This window comes from Lepus europaeus, chromosome 3 (assembly GCF_033115175.1).
Source record: "Lepus europaeus isolate LE1 chromosome 3, mLepTim1.pri, whole genome shotgun sequence".
NCBI lineage: Eukaryota > Metazoa > Chordata > Mammalia > Lagomorpha > Leporidae > Lepus > Lepus europaeus.
The window spans coordinates 90,007,098-90,025,169 of NC_084829.1; the positions used below are offsets into that span (position 1 = coordinate 90,007,098).

Genomic DNA, 18,072 nt, shown 5'->3' on the forward strand with positions numbered 1-18,072 from the left:
CTCTACCATATTCTATTTTCCACAATGGATATGTAGAAAAAGGCTAGTTAGCAGCATAAATACAAAAGTGAGGCATTTTGAGAACCATCATAGGATCAACTACCACAAAAATGTTACTGTGTTTCTTTTCACTCTTCTCCTATCAGGGGTTCTAACATCATGCCTTTCTTGAAATAGGAATAGCTATTCATTAAACTGATTATTATCCTCCATATCCTCAAAACATATCACTTATTCTTTCATTTATCACAAATAATTGTGGCATTTAAGCACATCGATAATCTCAATAATTTATTAACAGTAGAGTCACAAACTAAAAGTGAAATGATATAGATACATTATAACAATAAACAAATGCATGTGACTTTTAACTCTATTATTCAATCATATTTCCATTTATCTCCAAATGTTTATTTATACAAGAAGTATTTATTTTCTTTCCATAGCTTCCAGGGATATAAGGCTATGAAATACTTCTCTGAATATTATGGGAAGAGAAATAGAGAGTTTTGTGTAATCATGAATGTGAGAATGTTTTTCTTTACAACATTTAGCAAAATTTAAAGATATGAAATAAAAGATAAAAAAGAGATCCATAATTATACTATGATTCCAAAGAAAAATATGTTTCTATGAATTGTTAAAGTTTGAGTATATGAGACATTATGACAACTGGATTTGAAATTTGATTCCCCAGTTGAATATTTTTTCGTGTTCCTGCATACACTATTATAAGAGAACAAATTGAGCATTTAGTATTAGTACAAGCTGTGTTAACTGATAATGTTAATAATCTACCTAACCTGGAGCCAGCACTGTAGCGCCTATTTGCTCCACTTCCAATCCAATTTCCCACTAAAGTGGAAGAAATAAAAGAGCAGCAAAGATGGCACAGGTATTTGAGCTTCTTCCATTCATGTGGGAGATCCAGATGAAGCTCCTGGCCCCTCAGCCTGGCCCAAGGTTGTGGCCATTTTCAGAGTGAACCACTGAAGAGAAGATTCTCTCTCTCTTCCTCTTTCTCCCTCTCTCTGTCCCCTTCCTCCCTCCCTTCCTCTACCTCTCTGTAAATTTGCCTTTCAAATAAATAATTCTTCAAAAAATTACCTAATCTTTATTAATTTCATTTTGTCAGGAAATCTTAACATAGTTCATATTTCTAGATCTTCATACAATTAATGCCCCAAATCTAGTAGTTTTGTTGTTTCTGAGTGATTAATTCAAATCACATTTTAATTTTTCATGAATATTTCATAAGCATGATGATGAAGTATGCCTTAGAAAAGAAATGAAATTAAGGAAAATATGCAACACCTCAACCCTTAATAGAATATTGAATGAAAATCCCAAGCAGGTATGTCCATGTCCCACTATCTGCAACCTCTGAATTTGCACTTGTTTGGCAAACAATTCTGTCTTTATAAAAGATGTACCAAGAAACACATAGAAAGGGAAGAAGAAGTTTACTCGAATATGGAGGCAGAAAATCAAGTTATGATGACATAGCAGCCAAACAACTAGGGGCACCAGAAATAGAACAGGCAACAAAAGCTTCTTGCCTACAGTGTTACCAAGAGAACATAGCTCTGCCAAAACCAAGGTGAGAATCTGACAATTTCAGATTTCTGGCCTCCAGAATAGTGAGAAAAATATATTGTTTTACACCACCTAGATTATAATAATTTGTTATAACAGCCCTAGGAAACTAATATGCACTCCAACCTAAACAGTATCCTAACTCTAATTTATGTGTTGTTTTTGCAGCATGCTCAACCTTTCCCGAAGCCAACAACAGAAAATGCCAACACCTGCACTAACAATTCCCAATGCCAACAGCTGCACTACTCAGGATTCTCTTCTTGTGTAGAGGTAAGCCTATTCAGTACTAATTCAAACAACTGGAAAATTAGAATAAATTTATTAATTGACTCATTGCCATGTTATTCTTTGATGATCCTTATAAATGATATTTTTAAAAGGATTTTTTCACTGTATTATTAGTTTATTAGAACTGGTTTGTGTTCAATAAAACTCATCTCTCACTACTTAATAATCCCCCATTCTATTCATATGCTTAATTTCTGGAACTTGCCTGTGGGGTACATTGTAGAATATAAGTGAAAGCAAGTATTTCAGAAGCAAAAAAACTCCTCTATGAAGAAGTAGAGACAGGAGGAAAAAATGAGAATGACAACAAAGATGCTGGTTTGAAGTTTGCAGAACATAGTTTCCCTGAGTGTGAGTCAAAGAACCGTTATTCTAGGAAATGCTCACAAGAAACATATTATCTAGAAAAAAGTGACTATGTGTAGCTCTAGTTTGGAGGTAACATGTATATTAATTCTCAATGTTGTCTTACTTAAAAAATGAGAGGAAGCACAGAGAGGAGAGGAGAACCTGGAAAGACAGGAGTAAAAGAAGAGAAGGGGGAGAGAGAGAAAATATCAGTAGTCAACCCAGTATGTTCAATACTGGTTCCTTCTTTAGCTGTGGTTATAGACTCAGGAGAACTTTGGAGAAATAAAGACAAACCTGTTTCCAATCTACTTACGTAATGGCCAAGTAATTTTCAGCAAATCATTTAGTCAGTATCATTTTATTGCTTTATGAAATGAAGAAATAGTAACAGCATATTGTGTTTTACAATGTATTTATTTGTTTGAAAGGCAGAGCAACAAAGAGAAAGGTCTTGGTCTGCTGGTTCACTCCCCACATGTCCACAACAGACAGGACTGTGCCACGCTGAAGCCAGGACCCAAGAACCCTACCCGGGATTCCAAATGGGTGTCAGGGGCCGAAACATTTGGACCATCTTCTGTTTCCATATTAGGCATGTTAACAGGAATCTGAATCAGAAGCAAAGTAACTGGAATTCGAACCAGCACTACAATACACAATGACAAGCCATAGCTTAAAATCTTCTATGCCACAACACTGGCCTCTCTTCATTTGTTATAACTGACATAAAACACTTATGCTTATTAAAAGTAATATGCTCATAACTGTAAACTTTCAGTAAACTACAAGTATGTTATTTTATGATAATAATATTGGTCAGTAGCTGAACCTGCAGATGCCAACATCTTCACTGTCATCCATCTTATTCATGTAAATATAATTAATTGGGATATGAAAGTTCTCAAATCAAAATCTAATTGATGCCAGCAGAGATGGCAAAACAGAGACAGTTATTAGTCTGGCAATGGGTGACAGAAACCTGAATGAATGTGTTAACATACTTAAAATACGTGTCAATCCATCAGACAGGGATTTGGACAGCTGTGTAAGCCTGAAAGAAGAGACAAAGAAGTTTCTGGCAAGATGGCTAGCTAAATGCACAAGAAAAGTTTCCTATGTCACAAAGAAAAAGAATAAAAACAGAAAAAAAAGCACAAAAAAGATAGAACTGCTCTTCAGCCAGCTCACTTTGTTAAGAGTGCAGGAATGGCCAGCACCGCAGCTCAATAGGCTAATCCACCACCTGCGGTGCTGGCACCCCGGGTTCTAGTCCTGGTTGCTCCTCTTCCAGTCCAACTCTCTGATGTGGCCCAGGAGTGCAGTGGAGGATGGCCCAGATCCTTGGGCCCTGCACCAGCATGGGATACCAGGAGAAGCACCTGGCTCCTGGCTTCTGATCAGCGTGGTGCACCAGCCACAGTGGCTATTGGTGATGAACCAACGGAAAAGGAAGACATTTCTCTCTGTCTCTCTCTCTCACTGTCCACTCTGCCTGTCAAAAAAAAATTTTTAAAGTGCAGGAATATAGTACATTTCAAATAGAGAAACTGTGGAAACTGGAAACTCCAAATCGCCTTGTACAGAAGGGATTGAAGTGCTTTGCATTTACTATATATGTTGCATAGTATTTAATTTTGTAAAGCAGACATTTTTAGATCTAAAGGGAGAGATATGTTCCAATAAAATAATAGTTTGGTACTTCAACATCCCACTTTTATCAATGAGCACAGCACCCAAGCAAACAAATAAACAAAAAAAGCAGAAGAAAAACATTGATGTTGCCCGTGCCATGGCTCAACAGGCTAATCCTCTGCCATGTGGTTCCAGCACACTGAGTTCTAGTCCTGGTTGGGGCGCCGGATTCTGTCCCGGTTGCCCCTCTTCCAGGCCAGCTCTCTGCTCTGGCCCGGGAGTGCAGTGGAGGATGGCCCAAGTGCTTGGGCCCTGCACCCCAAGGGTGACCAGGAGAAGCACCTGGCTCCTGCCTCTGAATCAGCGCAGTGTGCCAGCTGCAGCGCGCTGGCCATGGCGGCCATTGGAGGCTGACCAACGGCAAAGGAAGACCATTCTCTTTGTCTCTCTCTCTCACTGTCCACTCTGCCTGTCAAAAATATTTTAAAAAATTAAAAAAGCATTGATGTTAATGCATAATATAGAAGAAATTGATTTAACATAACTTTACAAAGAATTTCTTCCATCACCCATAAAGTTCACTTATCCAAAGAACAGTCTCGTAAATACATGGAATATTTTTAGAATCAACAACATGGTAAGCCACCAATATTATCTCAGCAAACAAACCAACAAAAAAAAACAATAATGTAAATCATCTCTGACCAGAATAAAACAAAATGAACAAAAGGAGATACTTTAAAACTGTTCAAATACATGAGAACAAAAAATATTTGAATGAACAATGAATCATTGTGGAAAGCAAAGGAAATTTCTATGAAAATAGAAACATAAACTAAAACCTGGGGGATAGAGACAAACAATGCTAAATTGGTAATAGCCTTAAGTGCCTACTTAAAAAAAAGAATAGGTTAAAAAAAAAAAGAAAATCACCAACAAAGTTTTCAAGACTATAAAAGCAAGAATGAAGCAAATAATAATTAATAGGTAAAAAAATAAAGCTCAGAGATGAAAGAAATGAAACATAAGCTAAAATATTAAATATAAATGAAAGAAATAATTATTTTTTAAAAATAGACAATATAATAGACATGTAATAATCAATAAGCATGAAACATCACATGAACAAATAAATCTCTAAAATCATATGATCATCTCAATAGAAGCAAAGAAAGCATTTCATAAAATTTAACATTTACTCTTGATAAAAATCCTCAACAAGTTCACAATAAAAGAAATGTATCTCAATGTAACAAAGGCTAAATATGACAGACTCACAGACTGAATGAAGAAAAGTAAAACTGACTGAATTTTCTCTAAGATCTGGATCAAAATAAGAATGCCCAGTGTTACCACTCTTACTCAACATAGTTCTAGAAGTTGTAGCCAAAGCAGTTACACAAGAGAAAGAAATAAAAGCCATAGAATTGAAAAGGGAGGAAATAAAATTATTCCTGTTTTCTGGTGGCTTGATTGTATATAAAGGCTCCAAGAAAAAACCGCTATAACTCATCCTACACAAAAATCAACTCACAATGAATCAAAGACATAAATTTTTATAAGTTTTTTAAAAAGGCTTATTTATTTATTTGAAAGGCATAATTACAGAGAGGCAGAGACAGGGAGAGGTCTTTCATCCTCTGGCTTACTCCCTAGATGGCTGCAACAGCTGGATCTGCACTGATCCCAAACCAGGAGCCAGGAGCTTCTACTAGATCTCCCAAGGATCTGGGCCATCCTCCATTGCTTTCCCAGGCCATAATAGAGATCTTCATGGGAAGTGGAGTAGCTGGGACTGAAACTGGCACCACATAAGATGACAGCACTGCAGGCAGCAGTTTTACCACTATGCCACAGTGCTAGCCCCTTAATGTAAGTCTTGAAAGTATGAAGCTACTAAAAGAAAATTTAGGGTGCAAAGTATAGGACAATGGTATAGGTAATAATATTTTGGATAAGAATACAAACCCACAGGACATAAGAGCAAAACAGACTAGTATTTTATAAATATAAGAAGCTTCTGCACAGTTAAAGAAATAATCAACAAAGTGAATAGGCAACTCACTGAATAGAAAAATATTCTCATTTATTTTCCAAATTAGGCAGTCCTGCATGAAGTATAATCAAAAATTAATGGATTCAAACCATGTACAAACCATGCACAGATTTTTGAAAATTGTGTCAAAATAGACTTATCTTTTACATTTTCCCAAACTTTTTGGAACACCCTCACATACAGACAAGAACAATTATATTTACATAAATTTGAGAATTCCTGAGTATATGATGTGTTTGTATATCAACTATGTTGGCATTATAGCCTTTATCCATCAACCTTATGAATTTTCTAAGCATAGTCAAACCTCTGAAAGTTAAGTCCACTTAACTGAACAAGGTCAGGTCTCCTAATTTACAGTCCTGTGCCAAGAGAGAATGAGTGAAGCCCCTAAAGATTTTATGGGCTTTAGTCCTTTAGTCCATTAGTCCTTTAGGCATCAAGATTTTATGGTCTCTCTCTTGATGGTCACAGTCCCCTGCTCTCTATCATTGTGCTGCCCATGATATCTTTGTTGACAGGGTAGCACAAAATTTTTCTTCAATATATTAGATAATGCTTCAGTAACATGATTGTACTTTCTCACATAAAACCCATAGCTTTAATTTCTTTTTTATAATATTTATTTATTTATTTATTTGAAATGCAGAGTTACAGAGAGAAAGGAGAGAGAGAGGAGGAAGAGGGAGAGAGAGAGATCCTCCATCCACTGGTTCACTCCACAAGTGGCTGCAATGGCCAGATCTGGGATGATCCAAAGTCAGGAGCAAGGAGCTTCATCTGGGTCTCCCATGAGTACAGGTGCCCAAAGATTTGAGCCATCTTATGCTGCTTTCCCAGGCACATTAGCAGGTAGCTGGATTGGAAGTAGAATATGGAATGCTGACATCTCAGCTGGAGGCTTATCCTGTTATGCAAGAATGCTGGCTCCAATTTAATTTCCAATAAAGTATTGAAAATATTGCTAAGTAACAAAGAAAGCACAATAATATAACACCAACAAATATTCTTAAATTAATGAATTTGATCAGACATTTGAAAATACAGATTTCTTTTTCTAAAAAATCTACATGTCATTGATATTACCAGCTGAGGATATAATGAGATAATAAAAGTAGGAAACATAATCATACCAACAGTTCAGTAGAGAACTTTAAGATTAGACAAAACATGCTAATATTAGAATTTATAATAAAATGTCCCCCAAATAATCACATTCTTTCTGTGATCATATAAAAAAAATGTTTCCAGTAGTTTGCTTGTTCAGTCATTGAAAAGATTTCTTGTGTACTGCTTATGATGGGCTGGGAAATACACTGAATGCTGGAAATACTAAAATAAATAGGACATATGATCCATGACTTCAAAGAACTTATTCTCATAAGGGAGACAGACACAAGCAGATAATTACGGTAGATTGATTTGAGGGCTGTAATAAAGGTATAAACAAAGTCCTGTTAGATCTCAAAAAGATTGCTAGCTAATAACTGCTTGAGGGAGACAAGAATTGCTCATTCAGCTTTCCATTAGCATCATGCCAAACAACAAATATAGCAGGAACTACTTAGCGATGTATCTATAAATTCTCACTGATTCAATTAAGTCAATATTAGTTGTGGCCTTTTGAATGAATAAACTTCTCAGAATTTTTTAATGAAAAACTAAATTCTACCTTTTTTTACTCCACTGGCATTGCAAACTGACCCTGGGCTCTTTTTCTATCTGCTGTTACCTAGCATCTGCATACAGCCAATGCCATGGTTTCCAAGGCCTGAAAGGTCCCACTGGCCTCCAGGTGCTTACAAGTTATATGACTTATAAGAGCTACATCGATGGGTGTGTGCCATCACATTTGAAGCGGTTTCTGGCCAACGACCTGCCATCTTGCATCATGTCTCATAATGGTATAAATTAATGGTCTCTTTTATCAAGTTTTATGTAGAGGAAAAGGCCAACCTGCCAGAATGAAGAAAACTCTGGGGAAGTGTGGATCTGTCAACATTGAAAAAATCACAGAAGTGGTGCTATAGTCCATAAAGATGACAACATAGATTTCTGTTGATCTCATGAAGAGGAGGAAAGTGAAGCAGTATAGAGGAATCATGGTGGAGAATGTCCTACCAACAGACCAGGCCATATAAAGCTCACAAAATTGTTTGGTCTGGCTCTTTCAAGAATACCATTGAGGACTGAAAATACAATACATCTATAACAGGCTGACTTTAAGTTGATAACTTTTTATGGCCGGTGAATGATTTTATAAATATCCAAATGACCCTTTGCAGAAAAGATGTTCCCAACCCCTGACTGTACCTATTGCCAAGTGTACCATCTTACTAAATATGAAACCTTAGGATGATGAGAAAGATACGATCAAATTACAGTAGTATATCAGCAGTATTCAAGCAAGTGGCTTGTGTAGGACTCTTTGAAACTAGCTATTATGGGATGGAGAATTTAAAAATGTCAAATACAGTGTGTAGATGAATATGATACAGTTAGAAAAGGTATGCTGGAGGAGCAGATAGCTGCTTTTGAGTTCTGCGTTTAAACCACAGTCACAGTAATTTCTCCTAGATCCACAATTCATCCTGGATCATTGCACACAAATAAAAGATTAAAATATTTTTTTCTGAAAAAGTAATTACAGCCAGCACTGTGACTCACTTGACTAATCCTCTGCCTGTGGCGCTGGCACCCCAGGTTCTAGTCCCAGTCGGGGCACTGGATTCTGTCCCAGTTGCTCCTCTTCCAGTCCAGCTCTCTGCTGTGGCCCGGGAGGGCAGTAGAGGATGGCCCAAGTGCTTGGGCCCTGTACCCGTGTGGGACACCAGGAGGAGGCACCTGGCTCCTGGCTTTGGATCCATGCAGCACGTTGGCCACAGCGCGCCGGCCATAGCGGCCATTTTGGGGGTAAACCAATGGAAAAGGAAGACCTCTCTCTCTCTCTCTCTCTCTCTCACTGTCTAACTGCCTGCCAAAAAAAAAAAGTAATTACAGAGAAGTTCACTTTACTTATACTTGATCTTAGCCAAAAGGCCAAGAAGTGATTATAAATTTGTATTACTTAAACCAGTCTTCCATTTCATGCTGATTATTCATCAAGAATTCATTGATAACTCAGTTGGTTTATTTAATCAACAGATATTCTGTTAACATCTCCTCTTGGACATGTCAAAGGACTCAGGTTGCAAGACAAACCCCCACGCACACCACAAGTTGGAAAGGCAAGGGTTTAATAGACAACATCTCCTTATCTGGAACAAAAATTATAAAGTAGTACAAATATTTAAATGGTAATTTTGACAAATTGCTGGAACATAAGTACAGTCTTATTTAGAGAGAGAAAGTACTTGGAAGTGTAGGGGAAGGGTAAGTCACATTCACTGAGGGCTACCATATGTGTTTTGTGAGTTTTACTTCTTGGACTTACACCAGATTCTCATGGTAAGGAGCCAAGAAAAACCCCCACTCTGGATCTGGGAGTGGGAAGAGTAGCTATTGACAATGTTTCCCTCCCAAAAAAGCCTACTTTCCAAGATAAGAGATCTTACAGAGGCTTTATCCTCCTGAGGACTAAAGGTATTTTCCCCTCTCCAGCCACATAACTTCAATCCTGCATGCGAGTGGGACCAGTGGATGAGAAACTGCTGAGACCATCACAGCCCAGAGTCAGGGTAACTAAAAGATAAGATTTAAACAAAATAATAGAGTGTTTCCCCTGCCTCTCACCATGGCTCCACATTAATAGGGCACCATTAGACTGACAGCGTTTACAAATAGAAGTCCAAGATACAGACACTATTAAAATACTTATTAGGGAAACGCAAAGACAACATTGGAGGTAAAAGCAAAGACAATGGAGCTAACTGAAGCTTCTGGTACTAAACACAGCCCACCTTTTAGCAAGAATAACATAAACCCTACACTAATGGGTAATCTACCTCAATACATATTAATTAGTGAGTCATGTCTGGATTTCAAAAACAAATTATACACATGCCCCAAGGCAATAAAGAAAACACCATCTGAAGAAACAAAGCAAGCATCACAACCAGACTCAGATATGATACAGATCTGGATTATCAGAGAGTTGAAAATAACTATGACAGTGTTAAGCACTCTAATGAAAAAGTAGATGTTATGTAAGAACAAATTAATATTTCAGCAGAGAGATGTAAACCAATAAAGAATCAAAAGGAAATGGTGGATGATGAAAACAGTACATAAATGAAGTTTTTGATGAGCTCATCCAAAAGCTACAAAAGGTAAGGAAAAAAAGTGAGTTTGGATTTATGTCAAGAGAAACTCCTCAAACTGAAATGTACTGTAGAAAAAAAAAATTTAAATGGAATATCCAAGAGCAATGAGACACTAACAGAATAGTTACAGGATACATGTATAGGAATCCAAAAAGAGAGAAAAAACTGTGGAAATATTTGAAGTCATAATGGCTGAAAATTTTCCAAAATTAATAAAACATTAAGCCACATATTCAGGGAGTTCAAAAAACAAAAACACCAATTAGAGCAAAAATCACCCAAAAAATGGATATCTAGGTAAATCACATACAAACTGTGCAAATACAAATACAATCAGCAAACATTAATAGAGGCTAGAGGGAAACATCTTACCTATGGAGGAATATGGATAAAAATTATAGCAGACATCCTGGCAAAAAATATGCAACAGAAAGTGACTGGGGTGAAATATTTAATGTGTTTAAAGAAGTAAAACTATCTTAGAACTCTGTGTCTAATGCAAATATTCTTTAAAAGGAAGAGGAAATAGTTCCTCTTCATATGGACAAAAGCAGGGAGTTAATCACCAGCAGATCTGCCCTATAAGACATGTTTAAAGAAGTTGCTTAGGGAAAAGAAAAGTGATATAAAGTTAGACCTACCTGAAAGAAACATTAATAAAAGAGAAATATCCTTTAAACTTTTCTTCTTACTTGCTCTAAATGATAACCATTTGTTTAAAGCAACAATGTGTTGGGTGATCATAGCATGCACATGAATGAAATCAGTGATAGCTGTTTAAAACTATATCATCTCAAAGGAGGGATTTGGTATATTGTAAGATAAACACACTGGAAAGTAGTGCAGTGTTTTTTGAACATGGACATAAATTAGTTTTAAATGTACTTTTCACACACTAAAGCAATGAAAAAAAAATGACTTAGATGTATGATCATATGCTAATGTGGAGGGGAAATAAAATACTACAAAATATTCAAATAAAATAAGAGAAAGCAGAAAAAGACAAAAGAAAAATGAGGCAAAGGATAAGTACAGTAAACAGTAAACCATTGCAAACATGTTAGATATTAACCTAACTATATCAATAATCACTTTAAATATGAATGCTCAAAATACACCAGCCAAATGAGAGACTGTGACAAATGACAGAGCGTGGACTAAAAAAACCTCAATGATACTTGTCTGCAAAAACTCACCTGAAATATAAAGATGTGTTGGTTAAACTGAATGGAGAGTGAGCCAAAATGCCAGCTGAGTAAGAAGCTCCTTCTACCACCACCCTGCAGAAACACCCATCTGAATAGCCAAAAATTCAGCAACTTACCATCTTAAGAGAAGCCAAGTGACATGTTATCTTGTTATCTTTACATGAAAAGTCACACTGAAGGAAGCAAGAAGGAAAAAGTTGGTGTTACCTCTCACTTAGCTCCAAACAGCCTGGTGTGAAGAGATACCTCCTGCTTGGGATAGGGAGTTGCAACTGGATTCCAGGGCCAGATCCACTGTGAAAAATATCAGTAGGACTGAACCCATTGGCCCTTGCCCCAGCCCTTACCCATGGAGTGGATATTTGAAGCTTCCACAGCCAGATTGCTTCACCACCCATCCTCCAAGCAAATGCAGAAAGTGAAACCCCAGCCTTACAGAGTTTCCCTGAGAGAGAGCTTAGGAGCCTATCTTGGAGCTCAAGGTCAGACTGACTGTACAGAGATGGCTTAGCATCTGATAAAAGTCAAAAGGCATCTACCACCGAGCTGGTGCTCACAGACTGAGCCTCTAGATTTGCTCAGGATCATGCAGATCCCGGCACTCTGGTGGGTCAGACTTATTTTGAAGTGTCACACTGACAGACTTGGGTGGGCCTAGAAGGCACCCCCAGGACTTTGTGTGCCACAGGGATCTTGGACCAAGTGTGACCCATCTGGGTCAATTTTGGTGGCCAGAGGGCTGTCTTTATCACTCTCCTTTTAAGTTTGAGCAGGCAGCAAGGAATCAAAAGATTGCATTGTGGAAATCAGTGCTGTGCTGGAAAGCCATATGCTGGGCAGATCATAATGATATCCATCCCTTGAGGAGTCTCTGTGAATGGACTGTCTGGACTTGTCCCATTATCAGGCAGAAATCTTCACTCTGAAAAACAGATTTATTTTGGTGTGCACCACCACCAGCCTCACAGTTGCCTGGTGTGCTCCCCTCTAGATTGCAGAAGGTCTGGGAAATGTGAGAGCCAGGTGTGACCCTCTTAGGAACTGCATGAGAGCTGTATCTTTCACCCCACTTAAAGTCCAGGGCAGACAGCAAGTGCCAGCTGATAACATCCAGATTTGAGCAGATTCTAATCATTTCCATCCCTAGGCAATTGCCTATGGACAGTGTCTCTGGGTGTGCTCCAATAACAAATAGCAGATACCTGTACCCTTGTGAGACAGAACTGTTTTGGCATCTCTCTCATGGGCCTGGTGTGTATCCCCAGTATTTAACAGGGCCAGGCCATTGTGAGATTCAATATGACCCACATATGTCCAACCTCAGTAGGTGAGGAACTGCCTCTTTCACCCCTCCTACAACTTTGGAAAGATAGCAAGGAATCACAGGACTATTTTGGAACTCAGTATCAAATTGATAATGCCCAACATTGAGCAGATTCTAATGGTCCCTGTCCCCAGGCCAGTGCTTGGACCAGTCCAAGGCTGGACCATGGCCTTGGTACAGCAATTTTATACCCCAGTTATTATCACTAGTGACTGACAAGTGCAGCATAGGGCAGTGAACTCACCTCAGCAGCAGATAGACCATAACCCACTTCAGCAGCAAAACAGACTGCTTAGAATTTCTGAAAGGATGGACCCAAATGAAGCCATATAATAAAAAATTGATCCTTCAAAGCATAGATGTTATTGTATTCCAACAAACATCAGGAACTTCCATAAAATCATGACCTCATCTAAAAGAGAAAAATAAGGTGCCAGAAATTCGACCATGCTTGAGTGAAAGTATCAAAATAGCTTTTTTAAGGAAACTCAATGAAATTCAAGATAACATATAAAAACAATTCAATATTCCAACAGAGATTGGACATAGATGGAGTAACTAAAATAGGCAAAGCAGAAATCTTTCAAAAAAAATACACAAGTGATATTAAGAATGCAAAAGAAGGTATCAATAGAATAGTTCAAACAGAAGAAAGAATGACTAAGCTCAAAAACAGGCTATTGGAAATTACACAGTTGAAGGAGAAAAAAGAAAAAAAATGAATCAAGAGGAATGAAGAAATTTTTTGGAAAATAAGAAGCAGCATAAAAGGAGCAAATATTTGAGTTATTGGGATAAAAGAATGACTTCAGAATGCACAAGGGGCGGCTGGCGCCTCAACTCAATAGGCTAATCTTCCGCCTTTATGGGAGACCAGGAGAAGCACCTGGCTCCTGGCTTCAGATCAGCGCAGTATGCCGGCTGCAGCGCGCCAGCCGCGGCAGCCATTGGAGGGTGAACCAACGGCAAAAAGGAAAACCTTTCTCTCTGTCTCTCTCTCTCTCTCTCACTGTCCACTCTGCCTGTCCAAAAAAAAAAGAATGCACAAGGGGCAGAAAACATATTAAGATAAGTGGTAATGACAGAAAACATTATTGCAGCTCAATTCACAATAGCTAAGACCTGGAACCAACCCAAATGCCCATCAACAGTAGACTGGATAAAGAAATTATGGGACATGTACTCCATAGAATACTATACAGCAGTAAGAAACAACGAAACCCAGTCATTTGCAACAAGATGGAGCAATCTGGAAAACATCATGCTGAGTGAATTAAGCCAGTCCCAAAGAGAAAAATATCATTTGTTTTCCCTGATCGGTGACAACTGAGCGCCAAAGGGGAAACCTGTTAAGTGAAATGGACACTATAAGCAACAATGAACTGATCAGCTCCTGTCCTGACTTTAGATGTACAATGTAATACTTTATCCTTTTTAGTATTTGTTGTTGTTGTTGTTGTTCTAGTACTATTGGTTGAACTCAGTAATTAACACACAATTATTCTTAGGTGTTTAAATTTTAACTGAAAAGTGATCCCTGTTAAATCTAAGAGTGGAAAAAGAGAGGGAGGAGATGAACAATTTGGAACATGCTCAATCGGACTGGCCGCAAATGGTGGAGTTAGAAATGTGCCAGGGGATTCCAACACAATTCCATCAAGATGGCATGTACCAATGCCATCACACTAGTCCAAGTGATCAATTTCAGCTCACAATTGATAGCTCTGATAGGTCTAAGAGTCAAAGAGATCACACAAACAAGACAAGTATCTGCTAATACTAACTGATAGAATCAAAAAGGGAGAGAAAGATCCAACATGGGAAGTGGGATACACAGCAGACTCATAGGATGGCAGATGTCCTAAACAACACTCTGGCCTCAGAATCAGCCCCCAAGGCATTCAGATCTGGCTGAAGAGCCCATGGGAGTATGGCAGGCATGGAAAGCCAAGATATTATGGAAAAAAAAAAAAAAGACCTAAATGAATGATCTCTGTGAGTGAGATCCCAGTGGAAAGAACGGGGCCATCAAAGAAGGAGGTACCCTTCTCCGAAGGGAGGAGAGAACCTCCACTTTGACTATGACCCTATCGGAATAAGATCAAAGTCAGCGAACTCTAAAGGCTTCCATAGCCCTGGCAACTCATGACTAGAGCCTAGGGAGATTACTGACGCCATGAACAGGAGTGTCAAATTGTTAAGTCAGCAACAGGAGTCACTGTGTACTTACACCCCATGTGGGATCTGTCCCTAATGTGTCATCTAAAGCCAAGTGATGCTATGACTGGTACTGAAACAGTATTTTTATACTTTGCGTTTCTGTGTGGGCACAGACTGATGAGGTCTTTGCTAATTATATACTGAAGTGATCTTCTGTATATAGAGAATTGGAAATGAAAAAAAAAAAAAACAACCTGGTGTTAAAATGGAAATGGCATAGAAAATTAATTAATTTGAAAAAAAAATTATGTAGGATCTCTGTCTTTAATGTGCTGTACATTGCTATTTAATGCTATAATTAGTAATCCAATGGTAGTTTTTTCACTTGATGTTGCTATATGGGCAAAATGCTGAAATCTTTACCTAATATATACTAAACTGATCTTCTGTATACAAAGAGAATTGAAAATGAATCTTTACATGAATGGAAGGGGAGAGGGAGCGGGAGGGGGGAGGGTTGCGGGCGGGAGGGAAGCTATGGGAGGGGGGAAGCCATTGTAACCCATGAGCTATACTTTGGAAATTTATATTCATTAAATAAAAGTTTAATAAAAAAAAATAAGAAAACATCCACAAGTCTAGAGAAAGATAAAATATATATATAGAAGAAGGTCAAATGGAATCAAACAGGTACAGCCCAACCAAGTCTACCTGCCCCAAGACATATTATAATCAAGCCTCCAAAATTAAAGAGAGAGTTTTCAAAGTTGCAAAAGAAAGGGAACAAATCACACATAAAGGGGTCCTAATTTGCCTGTCCAGGCTTTGCAACAATAACTTCAGAGGCCAGGAAGGACTGGGATAAAACTTTTAGAAGACACAAGAGACTGAAAAACAAAACAAAACTAAACAAAACAAAACAAACAAAAAAAAAAACAGTCAAGAACCAACAAGAGCTGTCCTTCAGGGATGAGAGAGAAAGACATTCCCAGACCTAAGGGGGGAAAAAAAAAGAACCTGAGAGAATTTAGCACCTCCAGACCTGTGTTACCAAAAGTGTTAAAAGGAGTTTTTCAAACTGAAAAACAGAAAGAGATGCTAACAAGTAAGAACAAAATATCAGAAGGTAGAAAACTCACTGGTAAGAGTAACTACAGCAGTCATAATAATCTAAAATTGTAAACGTGGTTTTTAAGTCATCTTTACTTCTAAGATAAATAAATAAATACACCAAAAGGATGACAAGGAACAGTTAAAGAGGTTAAATGTAACATCAAAAATTAAAAATATTCAAAAATTCAAAATAGGAATGAATGGGGCAAAACTGTGGAGTATTTTATTTGGATTTCTTCCTTATTTTTTGTCTCTTTTTTTATCATCATAAACAATGTTGTTGACATAATCTCAAGACAGTTTGTTATGACCAAAGGAATATTTTTGTATGTTTCAAAGTAACTACAAAGCAAAACTCAACAGTAGACTTTTTTTTTTTTTTTTTCAGTCACATCCGAGCGCTTTATTGGACACCGCGCCGGCGCCGCGCGGCCCCAGGACCGCGGGCGACACTCTACCTAGGGCGACTACAGGGTTGGGAGGCAGGGCTGCTCCAGAGAGGAATGAACGGGTCAGGTCTTGTATAAATAAACATACAGTGAAGAGAAGTGACAACTGCGGCATCCTCAAACAGAGCACTGGAGGGCGGGGGTGGGGGCGCGCGGCCCAGATGTCCACAGCACGAGGCGGGGGCAGGGGCGAGGCGGGGCGATGGACCGGGGCATTAGGACACTGCGCATGTACAAGACCAACTACTGAGGGGCGGCCGCCGTGCATGGTCAGGCTGTTCATTCTGGAATGGGGGCGGTCTGGACACCGCACTCTGGCCGGTGGGCGCGCAGGGGGCTACTTTGTGGACAGGATGAGGGTGACGAGGAGCCCGTAGAGGCCGAGCACCTCGGGGAAGATGAGGATCAGGATCATGCCCACGAACAGCCGGGGCTGCTGGGCGGTGCCCCGCACGCCGGCGTCGCCCACGATGCCAATGGCAAAGCCACCTGCCAGGCCGCTCAGGCCCACGCTCAGGCCCGCGCCCAGCTGCAGGAAACTCCGGTAGAGGCTGATGCCGTCGTTCAGGGAGTTGGCGATGAGCACGGCCATAGATGGCGATGATGCCGGCCATGACCACCGGGATGATGGACTTCATGATCATCTCCGGCCGCATCACTGACATGGCGGTGATGCCGGTGCCGCTCTTGGCCGCGGTAGGTGGCACCCAGGGCGCTAAAAAAAGATCATGGCAGACGAGGCGCCCACACGGCGAAAAACGCGGCATGCTCGGGGCTGTTCTTGGCCTCGGACAGTAAGAAGTGAAAGTGTAACATTAGAGAAAATAAATTAACCATCAATGAAAACTGTAATGTAAGGACAAAGAATGAAAGAAACTATAATAAAAATATATACCAGGTATGAAAATGAGGAAAATGGGGCCGGCGCTGTGGCCCAGTGGGTTAAAGCCCTGGCCTGAAGCACCGGCATCCCATATGGGTGCCGGTTGTAGTCCTGGCTGCTCCTCTTCTGATCCAGCTGTCTGCTATGGCCTGGAAAAGCAATAGAAGATGGCCCAAGTCCTTGGGCCCCTGCACCCACGTGGGAGACCCAGACGAAGCTCCTGGCTCCTGGCTTCGGATCGGCACAGCTCCGGCCGTTGCAGCCATCTGGGGAGTGAACCAGCAGATGGAAGACCTCTCTCTGTGTCTCTACCTCTCTCTGTAACTCTTTCAAATTAAATAAATAAATAAATAAATAAATAAATAAATAAATCTTTTTAAAAAAAGAAAATGAGGAGGTAAGATCTACCTATAAATAATTACCTGAAATGCCACTGGGTTGAATTTTCCAATTTAAGGGATACAAGCTGAAGGGACTAAGAGATAATACTCAACTATGTCATTTACAAGAAACTCGCTTCATCTCTGAGGAAACACACTGATTGAAAGTGAGAGGACAGAACAAGCTATTCTAGCAAATCAAAACAAACAAGTAAAAAAAAAAAGCAGCAATAATAATATCTCAATCAGATGTAGTTGATTTTAAACTGAAAGCAGTAAAAGGAGACGAGGAAGTTCATGGTTATGGAGGCTGGGATGTGCAAAAGTACTAACATGTGCTTGACTTCTGATGAGGGTTTCGTGTTGC

At 39.2% G+C, this 18,072-nt stretch overlaps 1 pseudogene; it reads right to left on the bottom strand.

Annotated features, from left to right (window-relative positions):
* Positions 1–16,779: 16,779 nt before the first annotated feature.
* On the bottom strand, positions 16,780–17,258 carry LOC133756599 (V-type proton ATPase 16 kDa proteolipid subunit c-like; annotated as a pseudogene).
* Between the last annotated feature and the right edge of the window lie 814 nt (positions 17,259–18,072).